Source organism: Pinus tabuliformis, chromosome 3_1 (assembly GCF_031772625.1).
Source record: "Pinus tabuliformis cultivar Carrire ecotype Pingquan chromosome 3_1, CPIR1, whole genome shotgun sequence".
NCBI lineage: Eukaryota > Viridiplantae > Streptophyta > Pinopsida > Pinales > Pinaceae > Pinus > Pinus tabuliformis.
In genome coordinates, this window is record NC_142301.1 from 244157649 (window position 1) to 244183774 (window position 26126).

The following is a 26126-nucleotide window of genomic DNA, read 5'->3' on the forward strand; positions in this document are numbered from 1 at the left end:
AGATGCTAGAAAATATGTGAAGGCTTGTGACAGCTGTCAAAGAATGGGCCAGCCCAACCATAGGGATGAAATGACACTCAACCCCCAGGTAACTCTCGAACCCTTTGAGAAATGGGCATTAGATTTCGTAGGTCCCATTAATCCTCCATCTAATCAAAGAGTTTACATTTTAGTATGCACAGATTACATGACTAAATGGGTAGAGGCCAAAGCACTCATTAAAGCTAATGAAGAAGCAGTACTAACATTTTTATTTGAAGAAATCTTTGTTAGATTTGGACTACCCAGAGAATTAGTCACTGATGGAGGACCTCCTTTCAATTCTCATGGTTTCAAAGATACGCTCCAAAAATATCATATCAAGCATAAGATGACCACACCATACCACCCCCAAGCAAATGGGCAGGTGGAAAGCACCAACAAGGTAATAGAAGCTATCTTAACAAAAACGATAAAGGAGAATAGAAGGGACTGGTTTCAGTGCTTGCCCGAGGCTCTTTGGGCCTACAGAACCACTTGGAGAAACACAACAGGATTTTCACCCTATGAATTGGTTTTTGGAAAGAATGCTATTTTTCCTGTAGAGTTTGAGATTAAAACCTTAAGAACTGCCTTAGCTGTTAACCTTGATTTAACTGATGCACAGACAGCCAGGTTGCAGCAGTTGCAGGAATTGGATGAGAAAAGACTGGATGCCGTCCATCAAACAACTATGATACAGCAACAAAGGAGCAGATGGCATGACAGAACCATTAAGCAAAAGCAGTTCCAGAAAGGTAACTGGGCTCTACTTTATGATTCACGTTTCGAGAACTTTCAAGGGAAGCTGAGAACAAGATGGCTAGTGCCGTATGAAGTGGATACTGTTTTCCCAAATGGAACGGTTAGATTATTAACAATTGATGGAAGCAGAACACCACTGTTAGTGAATGGCTACCGACTTCGGTTATATCAGCGGCCGGTTTCCAAAGAGGACTTTAAAGCCACTTGCATGGCAATAAAACAGTATTCTTTTCCAGGGGAACTTGCTGTCCCTCAAAGCACTTGAATTTCTATTATTTATGTAATTTTTAGGATTAGACATTTTTTTAGAAACTAATAAATCCTGCCAAGGATTGTGACATTACATTTCGGTATTTTGCAGATGTTAGCATGGGGAAGTAGCTGAGAACAAAAGCCTCGAAAGGAATTACTGTGTGGACTCCGAATTCCCGTTGCTGCAACACCACTTCCTGTTGCTGCAACACCAATTCCTGTTGCTGCAACACCACTTCCTGTTGCTGCAACACCAATTCCTGTTGCTGCAACACCACTTCCCGTTGCTGCAACACCACTTCCCGTTGCTGCAACACCATTTCCCATTGCTGCAACACCACTTCCCATTGCTGCAACACCACTTCTCGTTGCTGCAACACCATTTCCCGTTGCTGCAACACCATCCCTGTTGCTGCAACACCATTTCCCGTTGCCGCAACACCATCCTTGTTGCTGCAACACCATCCTTGTTGCTGCAACACCATTCCTGTTGCTGCAACACTAGTTCCATTACTCCAGCACATTCCCCGTTTTCACAAACGTTTTCCCCCAATCCCTGTTGCCCCAACGGTAATTTTCTGTTGCTGCAACACCAGTCTCGGTTCCACATATTGCTTCCCGATCACGAAATGTCCTTCCCAGCAAAATTCCCTCACGAACAAACCCTGATAAAATCTACCACCTCTCGTGATGATTACAGCACCTTACTATCACTTCCCGTCATTATCATTACAAATCACCCATATTCCCGTGCTTTCAGATCCGCGGTAATTATTATAATTTGACAGCAGACAAGAAAAGACTTTTTGACGCAGCGATCAAAAAGGTAAAGTACGAAGGTACGCACGTTTATGAATGAGCATTAAATAATAGATAAGTGGAAAAAGGTTGATAGGTCCATCAAATGATTGCATTCCCAATCATATCATTTACACGTAGGAAGGGGGGGATTACCAAAGCAATTCCCATAATGACAAACCACGCCAACCACTGCCACCCTTAATTCTCCCGGTTGTATGTAAAAACTACGGCATGTTACCATTTGTGATGTATACTCTGAGTTGAAATCGGTAGCTTGGCTCTGAATTCTGAAGATTTACCGAGACAACAGCAATGGGAGGAACCCTCATTACTCATGAACCAACCACGACAGCAGTCCTGGAACTCTTTCCGGAAATTTACCAAATTTTCTTGCAAGCTGGATGGATAGAGTATTTCAGGAGGCTTCGTGGCATCATATCTTAAGACAGCTGATACACAAGAACCAGCTGCCAACACCCAGAGTGATAGTGACCAAGTGGCTGCAACACAAGAAACAGCCACTACCCCAGGTGACAGACAAGAACCACCTGTGGGGAATACTGATTAAATTGACGAAGCAGAACCTCTGCCTCCACTGGAATCTACTGTCCCACAGGATCAGCCTACTATACCCGCCCTGCAAGAAGAAATTGAGTTTCTGAAATCTCAGATTCAGGACTACCAGGAAGAGATAATAAGGGTCAGGGAAGCATATCAGAAAGAATTCAGCCTGCATGTTTTAGCAAGAGTAGCGTCTGCAACAGAGAAAAGTAAAGATAACGAATATATGTGTACAAATTGTGGTGAAATATATACTCAGGCAGGATATAAGGTAGTACAAGAACCAATAAAGGAAGCCGCCGATGCTGAAAATGAAACAAAGGAGTCTGCTGATGCAGAAGTAGAAATCCCACAATTCTCTGCTGAGATAGAAAGACCTGTTGCTACACAAGAACCAACAGGATCTGCAGAAGAAATGCAGGCAGAAAGACCTGTTGCTACACAAGAACCAACAGGATCTTCAGAGGAAATGCAGATAGAGAAACCTGTTGTTACACAAGAACCAACAGGATCTTCAGAAAAAGTGCAGTCAGAAAGACCTGTTGATACACAAGAACCAACAGGATCTTCAGAAGAAGTGCAGTCAGAGAGACCTGTTGCTACACAAGAACCAACAGGTCATCCAGAGAACATGCAGGACCAAGATCAAGAACTTACTGACACACAAGAACCAGTAAGTTCACCTGAAACTGCACAAGATCAAGAACTTACTGACACACAAGAACCAGTAAGTTCACCTGAAATTGCACAAGATCAAGGACTTACTGACACACAAGAACCAGTAAGTTCATCTGAAACTGCACAAGACCAGGAGCTTACTGACACACAAGAACCAGTAAGTTCTTCAGAGACTGCACAGGAACAAACAGAGGAGCTTCCCGACACTATGCAGGAAGAAAGGGAAGAGGAAAACAAGGATTTACCCCGGCCTACCCAATCTGCTATGCAAGAAGAAGCTACACAAGAACCAGGAAATGAAGAAAGAAACACTGAAAGTGTTATGGAGCAAGAAGAAGATATAGAAGAAAATGAGGAAAAAGATACAGACTCACCCCGGCATACCCAGATTGTTATGGAAGAAGAAATAATTTCAGGAGAAAATGAAGAAAAACTGGACTCACCTAGCCCTATTCAAGTTGCCAAGGAGCTAGAAAAAGAAGAAAAAGATACAGACTCATCACGGCCTACCCAGATTATTATGGAGGAAGAACAAATAGTTTCAGAAGGCAATAAAGAAGAATTGAATTCGCCCAGCAAGAAGCAAGGAGAAGTCGAAGAAAAAGAGACAGATTCACCCCGGTCCACCAAAATTACTTTGGAGCAAAATGAATTAGTCCAACAGGAGGAAGAAACTCTGGTCAGAAATGGAGAGAGAGATGCTGGATCATCCCAGCCCACTTCAACAGAGCAGATGACTCTGATTGATGCCTGTATGCAAACAGAGCCTTCCACTGTTAGTGATGCATGTATAGAAACAGAAAGTTTTCAGGAATTAAAAGGTAGATGGTGGAGAGAATATCAGCAGTCTCAAGGCAAAGCATTCGAACAACAAAAGGGGACCTGGTTTGATCATGCTTATAAGAACTGGGAAGCACTGGAACAGTGTAGGGCCCAGTATAAAGAAATCAAGGAACTGAAACACAGAATGTCCTAGATGTTTGAGTTATGTCAAAGAATGCTTGCCACAAGGAAACCCTCTTTTAACTATGCTACATTTTTGAGGGAAAGACTTGCATTCATTCAGCTGAAGGCTATCAAAGAGGGGAGGCCTCATCAAGTGGTCATAGCAGAGCAGTTTATGCAGACCTTTGCAAAGGCACCCAAAAGCGATCAAAACCTGCTATGTGAACTATACCTCCATAATGAGGTCGTGTCTGAAGAAACGAACATGAACATGATACCTGTAGTTGGTGACATACAATTGAGAGCCTTCATCTCCTTTTTGGCTAATCAACTTACCTGGCAGAATGCCTATGTCTTAGGCCACCAAAACGAACAGAATTGTCTTCTGTGGATTCGAGCTAAACCACAGAACGCTGCCACTTTCATTTCACAACACTTAAAAATGGTAAGCGATTCTGATATGAAGGATCATGTCATGAGACTGAAAACAGAGGTCCTAACAGACTGTCAGCAGTATGTAAAGACCAAAGCATCCTTGGTTGTTAAAGCAAATAAACTGTTTTGGGATAACTGCCCCGCAGAAAGGCAGGAATATCACCCGTATAACCCATCAAATCTGCAAGTAGCACTTTCAAGGGTACCTCAGTATGTTGAATGCATGCAGCGTTGTGCTGAAGAAGCAGCAGCATGGAAGCATATACAAACTGTTTGTGGTTTTAGAAACAAGTTTGATGTTACTCCTTACAGCTATTGTCTTAGTAATCTGCATTGTTTGTCCCAGTTCTCCGACTCAGACTCAGAGTAGCCATTGCATGGGGACATGCAATCTCTTCAGTTGGGGGGGATGTTGGGACTCAGAATTGACCTATTTTTGACCTTATCTTTTGCCGTATTATTATCCTTTTGCAGTCATAAGTTGAAAGCTTTTATTTTATAATGACATAATGACCCCAAGGTATGAAGTAACCTCCCGCATATCTATGTTTAATTGTTTATTTCATATTCGTGAATATCTTTATACTTATCCTTGGAAACGCTGACTAAATTGTCAAGTAATTGCCTTAAGCTTGCAGGAATTATAATGTATAGTTGTTGTAACACCAGAAACAGCAACTACGCAGTTGCTGTAACACCAGAAACAGCAACTACGCAGTTGCTGCAACACCAGAAGCAGCAACTCCGTAGTTGCTACAGTCAGCAACAGCAATCACCTAAAGCAAGCTATTTTGTAACAGCCGCGAATAACAGATGGCAACTATTTAAAGAACCCTGACGTGGCATAATCAAGCGGAGGTCTAAAGCAAGAAGAACACAGTCAGCATGGCCTAAATCAGGAACAGCATGGGGAAATGGCAAAGGAATATGAAGATCCCGAGAAGACGGTCGAAGTCAGTTACCCGCTGTGTAACAGCCAGAGCTCAAGAAAGAACGTATTATCATACTGTTGTAACAGCGTTCTGAATTGCTTATTTTTTATAAGATGGGTTAACTGAATGGGCTGTAATACTTTATTGCAATAGATGTCTCCTCTATAAAGAGGAGACATCTACATGAAAAGGGGATTAGTCGGTGTCTATGGTCAGTCTGTAAGAAGAGATTCTGAGAACATCAGCAAGTCTGAACTCTATTGTATTTAAATCTTTTTGGCAGATGAATATAAAACTGTTTTGAGCACTTAATCCAGTCTTCGTTTTCCTGGGGAATCTTGTGAGAGGGACTGGGCCCACCTTCCTCACAAGATTCACCCATTTGCTTTCTTGTCAATTGTGTAAGTGTGCAATAGTTTCTTTCTGGTACTCTGCTTGGATTTGATAGCATTACCTCTGGTATTCTCTGTTTTGCTAGTACTCTGTTTCATTAATCACTTGAGTTTGTTTCTCACCGGTGAATGAGAGTGCAGTGTGCATTAGTAATCTGATTACAGAGGCAGGTGCTGAACGTCCCCACCTGGAGGATAGGGTCCTGATCCTCTGCCAACAGAGCATCCATCATTTCGCTTTCCAGATTTGTAGTTTTAATTAATTGCTTTTAACAAGTACTGTAATGACATAGTGTAAGAATCACGTATACTACAGCTTTTCAATGCTTTTAGATTTTGAGTACATACAGTACGCAGTAGCCTTTGGAATAAAAAGACTTTCCCTGGTTGACAATTAATATGGTACTTGAATGTTTAATTCATAAACAATTCAACTAGCCAACAGTGCTGAAACCAAATAATTTTCTATATCAGCAAACCATGGAGAGAGTATTGAAATAGCAAATAGGTGTTCATCCGGTATTTGATCATCCACCATTCCTTCTTCACCTTCAGGCAGATCTAGTCTAGACAGAAAATCAACAACAACATTTTCCTTACCTAGATTATCAACAATTGTCAAATCAAATTGCTGCGATAAAAGTAATCATCTAATGGTACGAGCATTTACATCTGGTTTATTCATCAAATACCTAATTGCAGCATGATCAGTGTGTACAAATGTTTGATAGCCGGTGATGTAGTGTCTGAACTTGTTTCGAGAATGGACTACAGCTAGTAGCTCCTTTTCGATTACAATGTAATATAATTCTGCCTTGGACAGGTTTTTATTGACAAAGTATATGGCATAAGGCAGCTTCTCATCAACTTGCCCTAAGGCTGCTCCTATCGCTTTGTTCGAGGCATCTGTGTGAATGTGGAAAGATAGGGCCCAGTTTGGACCTCTCAATATTAGGGCACTTACCATCTTAACTTTCAAGGCATCCAGAGCCTCTTGACAATCGTCAGTCCATATGAACTCAACATATTTTCCCAAAAGACCAAACAATGGAGAGGCTAGCTTACTCAAATCCTTAATGAATCTTCTATAGTACCCTGCTAAGCCTAGAAAAATCCGAACATCTCTTACCTTTTGAGGAGGTCGGACCCTTTGAATGATAGAAATCTTTTTGGGATCCACCTGTAATCCTTGCTGAGAAATTGTATGACCTAGCACGGTCCCTTCAGTCATCAGGAATTCGCATTTTTTAGGACTGAGGGACAGGTTCATTTCAATACACTTGTTTAAAACTTTTCCTAGGTTAGTCAAAGCTTCCTAGAAGTTAGAACCATAAGGGGTAAAGTCATCCATATAGATTTCCACTAAATCATGAACCAGTTCAGCAAATATGCTCAGTACTGCTCTCTAGAAAGTGGCGGGAGCATTGCACAACCCAAAAGGAAGGACCCGGTAGGAAAAAGTACCCTAAGGACAAGTGAAAGTGGTCTTATCTTGGTCTTCCGGGATGATTTGGATCTAGTTGTACCTGCTAAACCTATCTAGGAATGAGATGAACTTCTTCCCTGCCAGGCCATCAAACACTTGATCTATGAAAGGCAAAGAGAAATGGTCCTTCTTGGTGGCCCTTTTTAGTTCCTGATAATCTACATAAATTCTCCACTTCCCGTTTTTCTTTGGCACTAGCACCAAAGGAGAAACCCATTCACTGTCAGAGATGGGGTAGATGAATCCTGCATCCAGCAACTTTTGCAGTTCTTCTTTGACAATGTCCTTAAGGGTTGGATTCATCCTCCTTTGAGGCTACCTGACTGGTTTACAATCTTCTTTAATGTAAATGTGATGAGTACAGACTAAAGGGTGGACTCCCTTCATCTCCTTATAGCTCCAAGAAAAAGAATCCAAGTGATTTTTCAATAAGCTACACAGTTCTTTCTCCTGAGAGGTGGATAGGGATGAGTTGATCTTCAAGGTTTTTCTGGGCCAAATTCCACATTCTTAACTCACAGAGAGGTCAGATCAGCCACACAAAGATCAACTAAAGGATTATCTTGGGTTTCTTCCACCAGCTCTTCTAATGGAAATACACTGGGGGTGGATTCTGAATCAAGTTTTCAATAAGATCATCCTCGGTTTGTGGACCCCCCATGGTAGCCTCTATTGTACACAATGGTGCGGAATAGACTTCATCCTCGTCTTCCTCCTCCAACCAAAGAGGTAAATCATGTTCTAGAAGAGGTTGGGCAGGAGGATAGAGGACTAACTTTTTGGACATATGCCCATTCTTGATTTTCATGTTCCCAGCTCAACAGCTGATGTAGGCATCTGTAGTAGCCAACCAAGGTCTCCCCAAGATGAGAGGATATCCGGTGAGTTTTCCTTCAGCTGGAGAACTAGGAAATTAGCAAGGTATTCCCAAGAATCAATAGAGACCATTACATCTTCCACAACCCCCCGGGGGTCACAATGGAGTGGTCTGCTAACTACAGTACTGTTGAGGTCTTTCTCAGGGAACCCTGAAGGTTGAGTTTGAGCATAGTGTCCCTGGTCATCACATTAACGGTAGCCCCTAGATCAATCAAGGTATGGGGGATTGTGGTTCCATTGATGTGGACATCAACTACAGGACTCCCAGGGTCTAGATATTTCAGGCAGATTACCTGCCCCAATGTCAGGTCAAACAGTTGTCCTATGACATTGATAGTTGTGGCATCTCTCTTGTGCATGCCTAGGTCCCTGAAGCACTTCTCCTTAATCATCTTGTTGTATATAGGCACATCCTTTATGGCTTGGAGAAGCGGTATCTTTACACATAACTGTTTCAATTCTCCCAGAAGTTCAGTTTCTTCTGGGGTCGGTTGTGTGGTTCCAGTTAGTCTCTTAGGAAAGGGTGGAATGACTTTTGGTTCACTTTCCTATTTTTCTTCCTCATCCTCCTTAGGAGGAGGTTTGCTATCTCAGAGAACCTTCCCATATCACAGTTTAATCTCCTGAATCTCCACAGCATAGGTCGGGCATGATGTTTCTCCACTATATACCTGCTGGGCCTATCTGTTGTTGGGGTTCGGGTTCAGTTGAGCAGGTATTTGGGGTTGTCTTGGAGGAGCAGGAGGTAATGGTTGTGGTTGAGCAGGTGGTGGAGGCAAAAGAGCAGGAGGAGAGTTATACTGGGGCCTCCACCCCTGATGAGGTGCATTCCACTGAGGTTGTGGCTGAGCATAAGAGTGAAACGAGTGAGCAACTGGAGGAGCCTGGTATTGAGGAGGATACGACCAAGGAGGGGGTGTGGACCAGGAAGGATGAGCAAGGGGACCCTAAGAAGGCATGGAAGTGGCTTGATTGGGGTTGTAATAGCTCTGGGATGTCCCTTGCATTCCCTGCTGGTAAGGTCTGGGTCCATGTGGCCTCCTTTGGTTCATGAAATAGAGTGGTTCAGTGGCTCCTTCAGCCCCCTGATATGCAGCTTTGATTCCGGGCAAGGAAGGGCATTGATTCGTAGGATGGTCTTCTTCACAGACTAAACACACTTCTATAGAGTGCAATGGACATTCGTTCCTAGGATGCTTTCTAGTGCACTTGGGACAAAATATGGCCAAAGCTCTCTCGGCTTCCTCTTGTTTCCTTTTGATATGCAAGGTATCCATTTGCATGGCAAGAGTCTGCCTCACCTCGCTCTTGAAATCTTCCAGCCGATTCTCAAGTTTGTTTCTAAGGGATGAACTAGATGAGGATGTACTGGCTAAAGGTTGACTTCCCCTACCTCTCTTTCTAGCTAACCTGGAATGGTTTCTAAACACAGTCTTTATGTCATCATAAGGTAGTTGGTAGATGTCTCCCCCAGCCAGAAAATGGAGGGTATCTAGAAGGTCTTCAGGGACTCCTCTGAGCAGAACCAACTTCAGAGATTCAGGGTCAAGTGTGCACCTGGCCCTTTTATAACTGAGTTGAAACCTCTCTTCATAGTATTCTAAAGATTCATCACTTCCCATGGTCATTCGAAAGATTTATTCCTTGGTATCCTTTGACCTACAGTAGTCCCAGTATTTGTTGTTAAAGGCTTGCTGCATCTGAGCCCAAGTTGTGATACTGTTTCCAGGTAACCCCATGAACCAGTGCAAGGTTGCATCCTTGAGGGTAGAAGGAAATAGTTTCAACTTCTACTCGTCTTCTGCATAGTCATAGGTTTGACAGAGAACAACAAATTCAAACAAGAAGGTATCAGGATCTTCGGTAGTCAATCCATGGAAGTGAGGTAAGGCTGAAGGACTTATGTTTTTCATTTTTGTGTCCCCATTGGTCTCTCGGATAGGAAAGGCACCTCCTATTCTTTCCCCATTTCTTCTAACGTTTCTGTTTTTAGCCATGGTCTTAGGAGGAATGGTTTCTTGATCTTCTTTTATTATAGAATCTTTGTATATCTCTGGAGGTTCACCTATAGGTTCTTCTAGATCACTACCACCAAAGAAGAGAGAAGGGTGACGCAGTGATGTGGTGGGCGTGTTGGGTAGGAATTTTCCTAAATTGTCTCTGTTCCTACAAGGCATGAAAGGAAATCTCTTTTTTTGGGTGATTTTTTTTGTTTCTTTTTCTACTTGTACCTGCAAAAACTGAAATGGATTGAAAAACAAATTGTAGCTAACTAAAATACCTTGCTGAAATGAAAATTTCATAATTGAAATGAAAGCAAGAGATGACTAATCTACTTTGCTGAAAGGAAATTGTAGAATTGAAATGAAAGCAGGAAATGCCTAATCTACGCTTGAAGAATTGAAATTGCAAAATTGAAATGAAAGTAGGAAATGTCTAATCTACGCTTGTAGAATTGAAATTACAGAATTGAAATGAAAGCAGGAAATGTCTAATCTACTTTTGTAAAAATAAACTACTTAGCAGAATGTTGCAGTAGAAAATAGAAGAAAAGCAGTAATCACAAAATACTCTGACGCTTCCCTAGAAACAGCGCCAAAAAGAGTGTTGAGCTCCAGTATTGCAAGAATAATGTTGTAACTCCTGGGGCTTCCTTCTTTACTTTTATCAACCTGGTAGTTCGTAAAAAACTTGGAAGCAATGGTGTTGTATGCACAAGTACTAGCTCTTACTGCAGGTTGTCACTTGATCAGCTGGCGCAAGTTCGCTAGGAGCCTAGGCCAACTTCTATGAATTTTCAGAAGAAGCTTTTATTGTGATGGAAGAAAGCTAACTCTACAAGGGCTATTCCACTTGCAGAAAGAGAAGGAAAACTGAAAAGAAACAAAAATCCTAGAAAACCCTAATTTTGCAAGAAAAGAGATGGAAACTACTGAAATGGGTGCCATTGACTACTAAAGAGGTAAATCGCATTTATTCAAGCTACTTCTGAAGAGAAATGAGAAGAAATTGTCTTTTTGTACTTTTGAGTATTTTCATGTAGAATTATTATGCTTATGGTTTGACTGGTTGTGACTGTGCAGAGGTTTGGTGGCAAAGGAAGATGGAGTTGGCTTTTGTTGAAGGTGAGGAAGGTGTGGAGAGGTCCTAAGAAGTCCCTAATACCCTTCTGGAGACTTTCATTACAATCATACTTCGAAAAATCACTCGCATGAACTTCTATAAGAGGCTACAGGGGATCTACAGGAGGTTCTACAGGACGATCTATAGGAGGAGTCCGAAAGTGGTTTTTGGAGGTTTGAAGGTGGAAAAATGATGGAAAATGGGAAATGAAGGCTAAATGAAGGGTTTGAGGGGTCTAGGACTTTACCAATGAAGATCAGGAATGAAGGAGATGGTTGGATTTGTTCAAAGGGCAAGAAAGCAACTTTGTGAAAAAACGAAGAAATTAGGGTAGATTGGAAAAATATGGCGAATGAGTGGGGAAATATTGAGAGATGAATTGCTACAGGCTGTGCTATGGAGGAATGATAAGCTGGAATGTTCTACAAGTGAATTGCACACGTACTCCTCAAAACTGACCCAAGCAAGAACCAAAAAACAGAGTTTTGTCTATTTTAACCTAAAACCAGAGAAATGTCGAACAGAACTGTATGGACAGAAAAATATGCGAGAAAGCTATGGTGAATGAACATAAAATGATCTAAGCATGTGAATCAAAACTAATATCAACTTCTCCAACTTGAAATATCACACTAGCAATAGCATTGGAAGAGCAAAGATTGCGTTTTTAGTGGCAGCAGTAGTGCCTTAACCTAAAATCATGGTCGCAGGGAGGGAGAAAGGAAATCCAAACCTTCTGGTGGCCTTTTTGGATCTTTTTCTGTTACTACAGCAATCTACTTAAGCAACTTGAAGCAAGAACAACTATTCTAACCATCAAAAGCAACCTAATTTAACAAAGCAAGATTTAACCTAAACAACAAAAATTATCTTATGAATGCAAGCAAAAGCATATAAATACACAAAGGAGGTGTTGGGCAGCTTGGGTTGGGCCCTAACCCAAGAGCTTCAACCCTCTAGAAAAGATCAGTGTTGGTTCAAAACTTGGTTCATCTTCATTGATCAAAAAATAGCAGTTACATCACAAAATTGTCTTCGAAACGAGCTCGAAAATGAGTTGAGTACAAGGTTGCACAAAAGTGCAAAAATATACTATGAAATGGCTAACCTACTAAGGCTTGAAGCCTTCTTATTTATACAAGTAGGGACTCCCAACAGTCCTCCTAAACTTAAGGAACTCGGCTGCCTAGAATTGAAGATAACAGCAGCCCTACTTGACTTGCTAGGCTGCTCCTTGGAATCATCAATGTGGGCCTTTGTACTCCCAGCTGCTGATGGACAACTTAAGGAAGGGGTCATTAATGAAGGAGAAACCCCTCCTATAAGTCCTCAACCCTGTTTCCTTGAGTTTGCCTGCCATTTTGTTCATAAATTCCTAGTCCTTGTCCAAAATTGTCCAAAAAATCTGCAATAAACACTCATTAGGCTATGTGGCAAAGTGACTATCCCCATTCACTCTATTGACATAAATATATTCAAAAACATGCACAAAACTATTGAGAATGGTGAATTAAATGAAAATAATAGGTATAATGAGCCCATATAGTTACCCATTTCTGGGGCTCATCATCACCCCCTTACTGAATGGGTTGCTCATCCTCTCAGCAACTAATCCAGTTCTTCATCTTTAATAGCTTTAATAGCTTCCCTGACATCCCAAGCCTCTGATGTGATGTCTTCTTCTCTGTCATGAAAACCTGCTTTCCTGTCCACTTCCTCCCATTGTTTCTGTTCTTCCTCCTCCTTAACCCCTTCCAATAGTCCTAATAGTAGTGGAGGACTGAACTTAAGACCAATCCAGTTGGCTTTCAAGTTTTGCATTGATTGTTTATATAGGGGCACTCTCATCATAGCCTCCCTCATTCTAGTTGGGGAGTGATACTCCCTGATCTTTAGGCTATGTGACAATGTATTCCACCTTCTCATGCAAGCATGAAGGCAGTCATCGCCAAATAATCTCTCCATATCTTCAAAATGAGCGATAGCCTGTGCTTGCTTGTCAACATAGTCAGGAAGAACTTGAGGATTGGCTGCTAGGTGTTGGTGGGCATAAATGAGAGCTAATGGTTCTGCTGGTTCTGCCCTTATCATGAGGGGCTCACTTAGCTCCTTTGTCATGATCTTCTGAATTTCCACTGCTCTCTTTTCTTCATGGCTCAACCAAGAAGCCATAGCCATGAGTTGTAGGTCTCCCAATGCAGCATTTGATCCCATAAGTTCATGTCTAGTAGTGCCATATTTTGTAGGTAAAATTTTGCTAATTTGGCTTTATCCTCAGCTGAACTATTATCACATAAATGCATAAACTCGCCATAATCTTGAAATGGGATGGTGCCCCTCTGGGCCAATGTTTTATTCTAGAATTGGAGCCACTGGTCTTTGAGATACAGTGCATAGGATCTAGCTGGTTGTCTACACTGCAAGGCCTCCATTGCCCAGCTGGCCATGCAGGCCATCTGGGCTTCCTTTTCCTGCAACTGCTTTTTCAAAATCAACACTTCAGTTGTTGCCTAAGTTTCCTTTTCTTGTTGTTGTTTCATCAGCGTTTCAACATCGGTCTATGGTTATTCTTCTTGTTTCTGCTTCATTATCTACTAGGGGTCCTTCTTGTTGTTGCTGCCCTTCCAAAATTGTCAACTTGTCTCCCCCTTGAGGTTCTCATTCCTGTAACTGATTTTTTAACAGTTCATTTTCTTCCTGTAGTTGGGCTCTTCTAATGCTCTCTATGTTTCTTACCATGCCCAACTCCCTTCTCAACTCTCTCAACTTGTTTTCCATGTGCCCTATATCTTCAACTCCTTTAGATTTAGCAATCTGCATCTAGGTGTGTGTCCTGACCCTTTCTTTTTCTAATTCGAAGAAAAGAGGCACAACGAATTTTTGTGGAATGATCTTCCCACTTTCTAAAAGATTGTAATAGGAGCCTAAATTAGGTTGAGGGCTTGGCTCGGGTATTTCTTTTGCCTTGCCTTCCTCTTGTGACTGTTCTGCTGCCTTCTTTTCCAATTTCTCAGTTTCTTTCAGCTTGGCCAATGTTTCCTGTAGAGAGGTTTGTGCCTCCTGTAGGACTACTTTGGATTCCATCAATTTGATTATTTCCTTTGAGGTGGAGGTTTTGGGACTCCCTCTCTCGTAAGTGATAGATATTTTGGAGGGAGATTCCTCCTTTTTCTTAAGAGGTGCATCCTCAATGATAATGGGTTCTTTTGATGGTGGCTGGGGCTTGCCCACCTTAATCTTGGTGCTCCTCTGGGCTTTGAAATACATAGATGTCTATCTTTTTCTCTTTCCCTTTTTCTTAGCTGGAGTGCTCAATGCAATAAGCACAGTTGCTGCTTCCCTTTCCAGTGTCTCAGGGGACACTTCTTTTTGCTATTTTTCTTCTTCATCCTCTGTAGTTTTTCCTTTGTTTGTTGAAACTGTTTTTGTCTCTGCTATCTCCAGTGGTGTTCTCTCCTCTTGCTCGAAGAAGCCCTCAAGCAACAAAGGAACGCGATGATGGACATCTTTGCCCAAATCCTTCAGCGCCTACCCAAGGGCAACGCATCGGCTTTCAACAGCTACTCTGGAAATGCCACACCATTTAAGGTACAAGTTAATTTTGAAATCCCCATATTCAAGGGTTAGATAGACGCAGATGCCGTCAATAAATGGTTAAATCTGCTAGAGGGTTATTTTTCTGTTCATGATTTTCCAGTGGGGAAAAGATTATTTTCGCTCTTCTCAAAGCAGTCCCCCACGTCAAGGACTAGTGGGAAACCTACTGCGAGCAGAAGGATGAAAGTACAGGCTCACTATTTTCAGCTGCACCCACTTGGAATTCATTCCGGGATGCCATCAAGGAGCAGTACTACCCTGTCGGAAACTATGAGGATCAATACATAAAGTGTACCACACTGCAACATGGTAGGGACCAAGACGTGCTGGAGTTTACCAATATTTTCCATGCCCTTCTCACAAAGTTAGGTATCAAGGATTCGGAGCAGCATTTGGTACTCAAATATTGTGGCTGCCTGCACAAATACATCCAAGAAGAAATAGAATTCCTAAACATCTCCTTGCTCAGCACGGCATACCAATATGTCGTCAAGGTCGAGTAAAAGTTTAAAAAAAATAAACGAGACTTTGGATCTCTGAATCCGAAGCAAGGGAAAGGTGCTCCCAAACAGAAAAACAAAGGACAAATCCAAGGCAGGGCGGCCCAAGACAACCCACCAAAGCTGCAAGCAAATAACATCACTGCGAAGCCGAAAAAGGACACAGGAAAGTGGTGTCAGTTCCATAATAGCTCCACTCACAACACAAGTGAGTATCGGGCCAAGAAATCATTGGGGGCTGAGCTAAAGGTTTCAGAATCAGATGCATTTTCCATCTCTGAGTCAGAACCCGACAAGGGGAATGACAAAGGGAAGCATATTATCGATGTGAAGCCCAACACCACCATTGCCACCACGAAGATAAAGAAAGAGGAACCTGAATATCCAGAGGAGGAGGAGCGTCTCTTCCACTCCCACATGTGGTTAAAGGGCTCCCTACTACAGTTCATTGTCGACAGTGGGAGCCAAAAGAACCTCATTTTAGCAGAGGTCGTGAAGCGGTTGGGCTTACCAACCACAACACATCCACAATCGTACACCATCGGGTGGCTTCACCAAGGACGGGATCTTCACGTGAGCCAACAATGTCACTTTTCATACAACATCAAGCCCTTCACGGATGAGGTATTTTGTGACATTTCTCCCCTTTAATTTTGTGATGTATTATTAGGACAACCATACTAGTGGAAGCGACATGTTGTGTATGAATCAAGGCCCTGTGTTGTTATTGTTACTTTGGGAAATAAGTTGTACAGGATACCGGAGGTAGCACCGCCTACCGTCATCTCTTTGGTTATTGCAAAACAATGCAATAAGCTCATTTCCAAAACCAGGAAATTTAATTTCCTGATGATACGCCCTCAAGGAAAGAAGAAGATGATGGCCACAACCTCCAGACAGGGCCCCTCGCACGACAATTACAAATGGACAAGGTCGTGGAGGAGTACAAGGACAGCTTCACCTCCCTCGCAAGGGTTCCTCTGCACTGTCAGGTCAATCACTCCATCGATCTGACCCCAGGTGCGCCGCTTCCTAATGGACCAATATATCGGCACTTCGTTTTGGAGAACGCTGAAATAAAGAGGCAGATTCAGGAGCTGTTGCAGAAAGGTCACATCTGTCCGAGTTCATCGCCCTGTGGGAGCTCTATCATGTTGGTACAGAAAAAGGATGGGACTTTAAGACTCTATATTGACTATCGGGCACTGATTAAGATCATTTTCCGTAATAGATACCCGATCCCATGGATTGATGACCTCTTGGACCAACTGAAGGGGGCAAAATATTTCAACAAGATTGATTTGAAGTTAGGATATCACCAGGTACCAATCGAAACCTTTTATGTGTGGAAGACTACCTTCAAAGCCAAGGAGGGCCTTTTCGAATGGTTGGTTATGCCTTTTGGATTGACAAATGCTCATGCAACCTTCATGAGGCTAACGGATGACATCTTACGGCCATTCACAAACTAATTTGTAGTGGTATAATTGGATGACATCCTGATCTTTAGCCAGAGTTGGAAAGAGCACCTCCAGCACATCCGACAGGTTCTCCAAACACTGTGGCAACACAAGTTATGTGCCAATTTGGAGAAATGCACTTTTGGCATGACCCAAGTTCAGTATCTAGGATACATTATTGATGAACAGGGGGTGCATGTGGATCTAGCCAATATGCAAGTCATTCGAGATTGGCCATCTCCAACCACTTTGAGAGAGTTCCGCAACTTTCTAGGTCTTGCCAACTTCTACCGCAGGTTCATGTTGGGATTTTCTCATATCACTTGGCCCTTGAGTCAAGTCACCAAGGGAGGAGCAAAAGAAAAAAACTTTTGGTCTGAATCTCAATAGAAGGCATTCATAGAGTTGAAAGATCACCTCTGCTCAGCACTAGTTCTCGCATTACTAGACTTGCAACAACCATTTGAGGTCGAGACAGATGCCTTTGACTATGCTATTGGGGCAGTCCTTACTCAACATGTGCATCGAGTGGCATATCACAGTGAGACACTTTTAGACACAGTCCGGAAGTATCCCACTTATGACAAAGAGATGTATTCCATTGTGCACGCCTGCCGATAATGGAAGCATTACATTTTGGGGAAGGAAATGGTCATCCACAAAGACCACTGACCCCTGCAGTTCATACAGACCCAAGGGAAATTGTAGAACGATCGCCATCAGAAGTGGTCCACATACCTGCAACAGTTCCATTTGAATATCAAGTATAAGAAGGGCAGCACCAATAATGTTGACCACCGATCATGGCATTAACCACCGTGCTCAACTCTTGTGGGCATGATACTTCTGGTTGGCCACTTCTCTACAAAAATGACCCAGAATTCAGCCACACATACTAGACACTCTTGGAGGGTCAGCATGTTCCAGATTTTCACCTCCAGGATGCCCTATTATGCCACCTAGGTCACCTTTGTGTTCCTTCAAGCGAGCGTGCCAAGATGATTTGGGAAGCACACTACAGTCGGGCTGCTGGGCATTTCAGGGTCTAGAAAATGGTGGCAATACTGCAGAAGTATTTCTATTCGCCAAATCTTCGACGGGATGTCGGGAAGTACATTAGATCATGCACTGCCTGCACCATTGCCAAACCGACCATCAAGAAGCAAGGCCTCTATACCCCGCTGCCTACCCCTAGTCGACCCTGGGAATCCATCTCCATGGATTACATGTCAGGCCTTCCTTCCACTAAGCATAGAAATGACTATGTTTTGTGGTCGTCGACAAGTTCACGAAGATGGCCATTTTGGCGGCCTGCAAGAAGAATATCACAGCAAAAGCTACTGCTAAACTCTTCTTTAAACGAGTGTGGGTACACTTTGGGATCCCACAGTCTATCATCTCAGATTAGGACAGCAATTTCCTCAGTACATTTTGGTCCAGTCTCTGGTTGATGCTAGACACCAAACTCACTAAGTCCACAGCCTTCCATCCTCAAATCGATGGCCAAACAGAGGTTGTCAACAAGATGATCATACATATTCTGCGCATGTACAACTCAAAGCATCCACGCACATGGGACGAGAGCCTCCCCTATGTTCAGCACAACTACAATTGGGCTCTCCACAGCTCGATTGGCCACAGCCCTTTCCAGGTGGGCTTGGGATTCCAGCCACTATGTCACATTAATGTGGCCATGCCATTTGCAGTTACTCACACAAATTTGGCTCATGTCTAGTTCAAAAAAAATAAGGCAAATAACTTCATTGAGCACATCCAACATATTCACCAACAGTTCCATGACATTCTGGAGAAATCAAATGCCAAGTACAACCAACGACATGATCAACATCGGGTGCCACACAAGTTTCAGGTGGGCGACAAAGTCTGGTTTCATTTTCAAAAGGAACGTCTTACTGGAGCCTATCAGAAACTCAGACCACTCTGATATGGTCCTTATACCATTACCAAGGCTGTGGGAGACAATGCATTTGAGCTCAGCATTCCCCCATTCCTTGGCCTGCACCCATTGTTTAATGTGGACTGCCTTTGGCCATACTTTCCACCATTACTAGACACATCCGACATTGTAGAACAGCTCACACCCACAGAGTTAAATCCAGATTGTATGGAACAAGTTGCAAATGATCGAATCATGGACACATATATCAAGCACACTTGCCAGCAGAATATCCAACTGTATCGAGTTGTCAAAGTAGGCCAACTCCTTCACCAAGGCAAGTGGCTCACCAGGGACAAAGTTCAGCAGAAGTTTCCTCATCTCATGGAGAAACTCAACGCAGTGGGGACCATTGCTTCCTAAGGGGGGAGGAATGATCCAGGTGGATATTGGTGGCCACCCACCAATTCCACTTGGACCCCCATCATTGCTTCTTTCAGTTTTTTAGTTTAATTGTAGCACAGTTTTCTATTTTTAGCAGTTTTTTGGGTCCTAAACTTCTAGAGCGATTTTTCGAGTCCTAAACTTCTAGAGTGATTTTCTGTCTAAATCGTCTTTTCCATCATATTCCTCATAGAGATCTTTCCAACGGGTTATCATGCACGTCAAACGGAGATAATATGACCAAGTCACGACCCCGGGAAGTTGGTTATCCAACTCACCCCAATGGGGACCATACACTCTTGGTGTTACATCTCCTCGGGTTAGGGTTTTGGTTGTTTAAGGTTTGCTCTTATTGTTCAATAGTAAAAAGTCCCTTGAGCCTCATTGTAAGGAGTTCATAGGCATGTATCCGCCACATCTCTTCTCAGAGATAAGCTACCATCGCCTAGCTGGTTTATTTCCATTTCTGTTTGTAAGCATATTTTAGTATTTTACATTAACGAAATGAAGTATTATTTCCACTGCATCTCTGTGTTTATGGCTATCTCTGTAATTTTTTGCGTTCCTGTTTAAATATGGATCATTATATAACCTAAAACAATTAGAGAAATGCACACAACCATAGGTTACTATCATTCATGACTATCTGACACATGTGCATATAACCATACTAATCAACTAACATCTATCATGAATGTAACCATAACATCAAAAGACATATACATAAACCTAATGTATATAAACCTAATGCATATAATAATCCTTAACTTACATACCTGCATGCCAAACATACAATACATGTATGACAATCTGCTCTTACCCCAAAGTCCAGTGTTGCAACCTCATTATGATGATCTACATCTCCTGCTCTATCTCAACCAACAAATTAGCATCATAACAACCAATAGCACTAAGATGACCTAAATTGCATATAATGACTCCACAAAGCATGTTTTACCTATTATTCATGCATAACTATAACCAAGACCATACATGCATAACAACTGCATAATCAACCATATACACAGGAAGAAATACCCCATGATAACACCTTCAACCTTCACATGGCGACATCACTACAACCATGATCAACACCATGCAAATGAAACAAGCACATGGACTACATGAATAAGGAATACATATGTAACCAACATGAAACCATAATCAACACACAGCCCATGGAGAGCACAACCACGCTCTGATACCACTTTGTAACACCCTCCTCCCACATCTACCCAAGCAACCAACTAGCCAAGGTAAACATGCGACGAGAGGCCACTATGATATGATTCGACCTCCTAAGTCAAGTTAAGGAAGTGGAATCAACATAAACACACCATACAGACATTAATCATCTGCTACAGGAACTTTAAAAATCAAACCAATACTTGGGATAGCTTACCTTGAGGTCATGCTAATATTTTAGATAAATTAGGCCAGAGTAACGCTCCTCGAACACTACCTAGGTGAGTTATAATGCTCCCCAGACACTGGCCAAGTGAGTTAGTCTCTAGACTAATGCTTTGTTTTGCTAGAATTCCTGGATTTGAGCCACCTTTTTCAGCCCAGAGCCCAGGACACTGCCCAAAATGGAAAGATAACTCAAAAACAATAATATAACATGGGAATTACAATGCAAAAAGAAAATATTTGTTCAAGACCTTAAATAGACCCCTACTAACCATGACGGACATTTCATCAAAAATATCGTGAAAATGTAATCTACAGGTGTAATTAACAGATCTAAGCATAGGGGTCTCATACTTATCTGAGATTTTCCATGAATCATGTAGAAATTTTGAATAATTTAACACATATTCACAGAGATTATCCTGATCATACAATTATAAGTAGAACATGTATAATACAGAATCTCCTCTACGTTGATCATCAATTTACAGAAGCAGAAACATTCACAGGCACACACAGAAGCATCAATCAAACTCATAAACACAGTATGTATCCCGGGGAAAGCATCTCGCTAAAAACCCCACACTATCTGTATATTATATTGATTGAATCATGTAACAATACAAAGCATAATACTTCTCACAAGTATCTCCACCTGTTACACACAATACAGCTCAGATCTGATCTCCAAATCTCTTCCACTGCTTGCCTGCCTCCACTGCTCAATACCTGCTCAAGAACTGATGAGAATGACTTCCCAAACTCGTATTTCACCTGCAAAATAGTCACTCACACTTTGTTGGACGTGAGAACAAGCTATAATGTGGGCAAATACGTGAGCAAACTCATTGGCATACTCAATCCCTTTATTGTGCAAGATCTAGTGCACAACTATAGTCACAACTGATAGCAATCTGATTCTCTAACACATGTCCCTGCTGAACTGAACATGCACTGACATGAAACTGAGTTAACTAATGTATTCATTAGTTGTATTATGAGTTAATAACTTGTGAATTAATTAATAACTAATTCACCCAACTCATCTCTAGTCTATTTGCCAGTTAGACTAAATACAACCAGTTTAACAAAGCTAAACTGAACACAACTCCATCAACTCCACCAAACTCAACTGATTGAGTTCTAACTGAAGTCATGCATGCAAATATTAGTCATCCCATAGGTAACCACGTATTTCCGTCTGGGATCTTCATGTACCACATCCGTAGCTCATCCTGAAGTGCTCCAAGAGAATAAGATCAAGTTTATAGTCCAAATATTATTATGAGACAATAATATTTGACTTTTCTATTTTTGACAGCTAGTCTAAAAATAGACTTTGATCACTCACACTGTGATCACTCACACTTTCATCAAAAATAGAAGTCCATCTATTTTTCCCAACTTGATCAATCATCCATAAACAGCAACCTGCAATCCATAGACATGATCCATATGTCTAAAAATAGACTTGCGCCAAAAATAGCTTGCGGGCCCACTTAGTGAAGGCGACTCTTTTCACTAAGCTCCATCATCTTGTTGCAATCTCAACAAGCATTTCTTGTTGCACACTTTTCAACACTCCCTCTCAACAAGAAAGGCTTCCTCTCAAACCCGATCCTGTAACTCTGGAATGTTCTCCATGCAACACATCTGGTCGGTCCACTTGCTCTGTCATCAAAGTCTCTGACTGCTATTGCCTCTGTCGACTGAAACTCTGCATCTCTGTGCTCTTCAGTATCTGACTACTTTAGCCTATGTCACTTTGATCTCTGACTGCATCCGTGCTGCTGCTGGTTCTATCTCCCAGCATTGCATCCGCACTGCACCTCCCAACTGACCTCCCTGTTGGGATAGAAACATCCTCTGATGCTGAAGCTCTACCTGCTGCTGACAAGTGCTCCCTCTCTGACATCTGCGCTACTGCAACATCTCCATGCATCTTGCACCATTGCACACCTCTCTGTGCCCCCTAGCACTGTGCAAAACACTTGTGCCTCTCGCATTGCTGCAGCCTGCTAGCTATGCGCTGTCCTGGGATTCCCTGCACTGCCGCTCCATCCGCATTTGTCTCTACCCAATCAGTCGGTTCCTGCTACTACACATTTGGGCTCCCGTAGCAAGGTCTCATCCAAGAGGTTGGGTACCTCAAGGATCCTGCCCCTCCTCCTTGGGACAATCAATCCACATCACCCCACCTCCTACCTGGAGGTATGGCTGCATGCGATCCCTCAGTCCACCTGGCTTGAAGTTTCCCCCTACTGGAGGTCTCTGGATGAGTAGATGTCTCTACTCGATCTCCTCTTAGCTTCCCCTGTTGTGGCTCCTCCACAATCTCTTGAAGCTGCTGCACCAATCGTGGCTCCTCCACAATCATCTGAGACTTCTTCTGGCTCTGCATGTTGAGAGGTAATATACGCTCCCTCTCAACCACCAAGTCTCCATCAGTTGCCTCGCTGCTCAAGGCTTTGCATGCATCTTGAACCTCAAGAGCATACAGGTTCTTGACCCGTGAACCAATCTGCTTCACCTGTCTAGTGATGATGTGTCTAAGGAAAACCTTTCCCTTACTAAAGACCACATCATAACCTCTGTCTTCCAACATCGCGATCGACACCAAGTTTCTCTTCAATCCTGGTACATACTTGACATCAGTCAAGGTAAGGCGAGCTCCATGCTCCCTCTGAAAAATAACCGTGCCTACACCTGAGACACTATACTTCTCATCATTACCCATCCCTATGAGTATCTGGAGATCTTTCTCCTCCAAAGTACTAAACAAACTTTTGTCACCGGTCATGTGGAAAGAAGCTCCACTGTCAAGAAACCAACCACTTCCCACCATGGATGAAACCATGCATGCAAAGAGTGTGAAGTCCAACTCAAACTGTGAAGCAAGTGAGGCTGCCTCACCTTCAGATCCTTCCCTGGATCCCTTCTTGGACTTCTTCTTTGGGCAATTAGTAGCATAATGACCCAACTCATGACAACGAAAGCATCTCACCTTCGCCTTGTCAACATTCTTCCCATCACTAGAAGAACAAGATTCGAAAAGAGAAACCTTCTCCTTCCCCTTCTTCGCCTTACTTGCTAAGGCACAGTTCTCCTCATCCTGCATGGATGAAGAACCATCTCTGGTGCTCCGTCTAATCTCCTCCTGCACAAGATCCGACCAAAGTCTCTCCCATCCTGGCAGTTTCTCCCTTCCATTCACCGAGTCCTGGTAGCTATGCCAACTCTTAGGAAGGTCAAGGAGTACTAGACTCACCATCCTCATCCGACAGTCACCCCCACACTTCCCAGCTCATCCCGGCATTGGGTGAACTTCGTGAGATACTGGGGCATACTGTCTCCATTCTCACACTAAATGTTTCTGAGTTTTATCTCTTGCTTTGGAATTAAATTCGAATTCCACCAGCACAAAACTCAACCGCTTCCGATCTAGAATTCGTGAGAACACAATATTTCTCGTACAGAGATTGATTGTATGGGCATTCACCAGATATCTCACCTTCCAAAGGAAGGATGAATCCAAAGGCTACCTGGCCCGATTACAAACTCTGCCTGAAGAAATAAATTGTAAACACTTTCTGAATAGTAGATCTGATGATCAATCCTCGCTTGATATCCTGTAAAAATCTCTTCTACAAATCAAGCCGCTCTGATACCATGTAGAAATTTTGAATAATTTAACACATATTCACAGAGATTATCCTGATCATACAATTATAAGCGGAACATGTATAATACATAATCTCCTCTACGTTGATCATCAATTTACAGAAGTAGAAACATTCACAGGCACACACAGAAGCATCAATCAAACTCATAAACACAGTATGTATCCCGGGGAAAGCATCTCGCTAAAAACCCCACACTATCTGTATATTATATTGATTGAATCATGTAACAATACAAAGCATAATACTTCTCACAAGTATCTCCACCTGTTACACACAATACAGCTCAGATCTGATCTCCAAATCTCTTCCACTGCTTGCCTGCCTCCACTGCTCAATACCTGCTCAAGAACTGATGAGAATGACTTCCCAAACTCGTATTTCACCTGCAAAATAGTCACTCACACTTTTTTGGACGTGAGCACAAGCTATAATGTTGGCAAATACGTGAGCAAACTCATGGGCATACTCAATCCCTTTATTGTGCAAGATCTAGTGCACAACTATAGTCACAACTGATAGCAATCTGATTCTCTAACACCTGTCCCTGCTGAACTGAACATGCACTAACATGCAACTGAGTTAACTAATGTATTCATTAGTTGTATTATGAGTTAATAACTTGTGAATTAATTAATAACTAATTCACCCAACTCATCTCTAGTCTATTTGCCAGTTAGACTAAATACAACCAGTTTAACAAAGCTAAACTGAACACAACTCCATCAACTCCACCAAACTCAACTGATTGAGTTCTAACTGAAGTCATGCATGCAAATATTAGTCATCCCATAGGTAACCACGTATTTCCCTCTGGGATCTGCATGTACCACATCCGTAGCTCATCCTGAAGTGCTCCAAGAGAATAAGATCAAGTTTATAGTCCAAATATTATTATGAGACAATAATATTTGACTTTTCTATTTTTGACAGCCAGTCTAAAAATAGACTTGATCACTCACACTGTGATCACTCACACTTTCATCAAAAATAAAAGTCCATCTATTTTTCCCAACTTGATCAATCATCCATAAACAGCAACCTGCAATCCATAGACATGATCCATATGTCTAAAAATAGACTTGCGCCAAAAATAGCTTGCGGGCCCACTTAGTGAAGGCAACTCTTTTCACTAAGCTCCATCATCTTGTTGCAATATCAACAAGCATTTCTTGTTGCACACTTTTCAACAAATCATTGATGCCTTAACACATTAACTGCAATTCCATCTAGTAGATCATAGATACATTGTTCATTCATTTACAAATAGAAACTTGATGTAGAAAATCTATGATAGTTTAACCCGATAATGCAATATAAATCAAAGAAGAATACTATAACCTACTTCTACTATCAATTTGCAGAAGCTTAAAGATCGAGCTAAACAATATAACCAGAAAAAGAAGAATCTATGGCACAATACACATGAAAATACTTTGGGGAAAGCCTTAGCTAAAAACCCCACAATATAGTATTATCATACATGGTGGAAATACATAGGAATTATACAAAGCCTTAGCTCTCACAGCTAGTCATCTCTCAGTACAATCCTCACAGAAGCTCGCAGCCAATCTTGGCTTCTCTCCTACCTTCCTCTCTGCCCTCCAAGCTCCTATTTCCTTGTCTTGTTCCTTGTGGATGATTAGCCTATTACCAAGTGAAAAACCAAGCTTCAAAACTATGCAATCCTCAAGGATGAATCTTTGACTGCATGCATGAGTTTTCTCCATGAGAAAACACATACAATTGATAGTACATTGTCCTTGAACATTTATCTCAACTGGGTATTTCTCAGAATAGACATGCATGAGTTTCTGATGAGGGAATCTTTAGTTTACTGGAGTAGCACTAGTTGTGTGCATTAATGCATC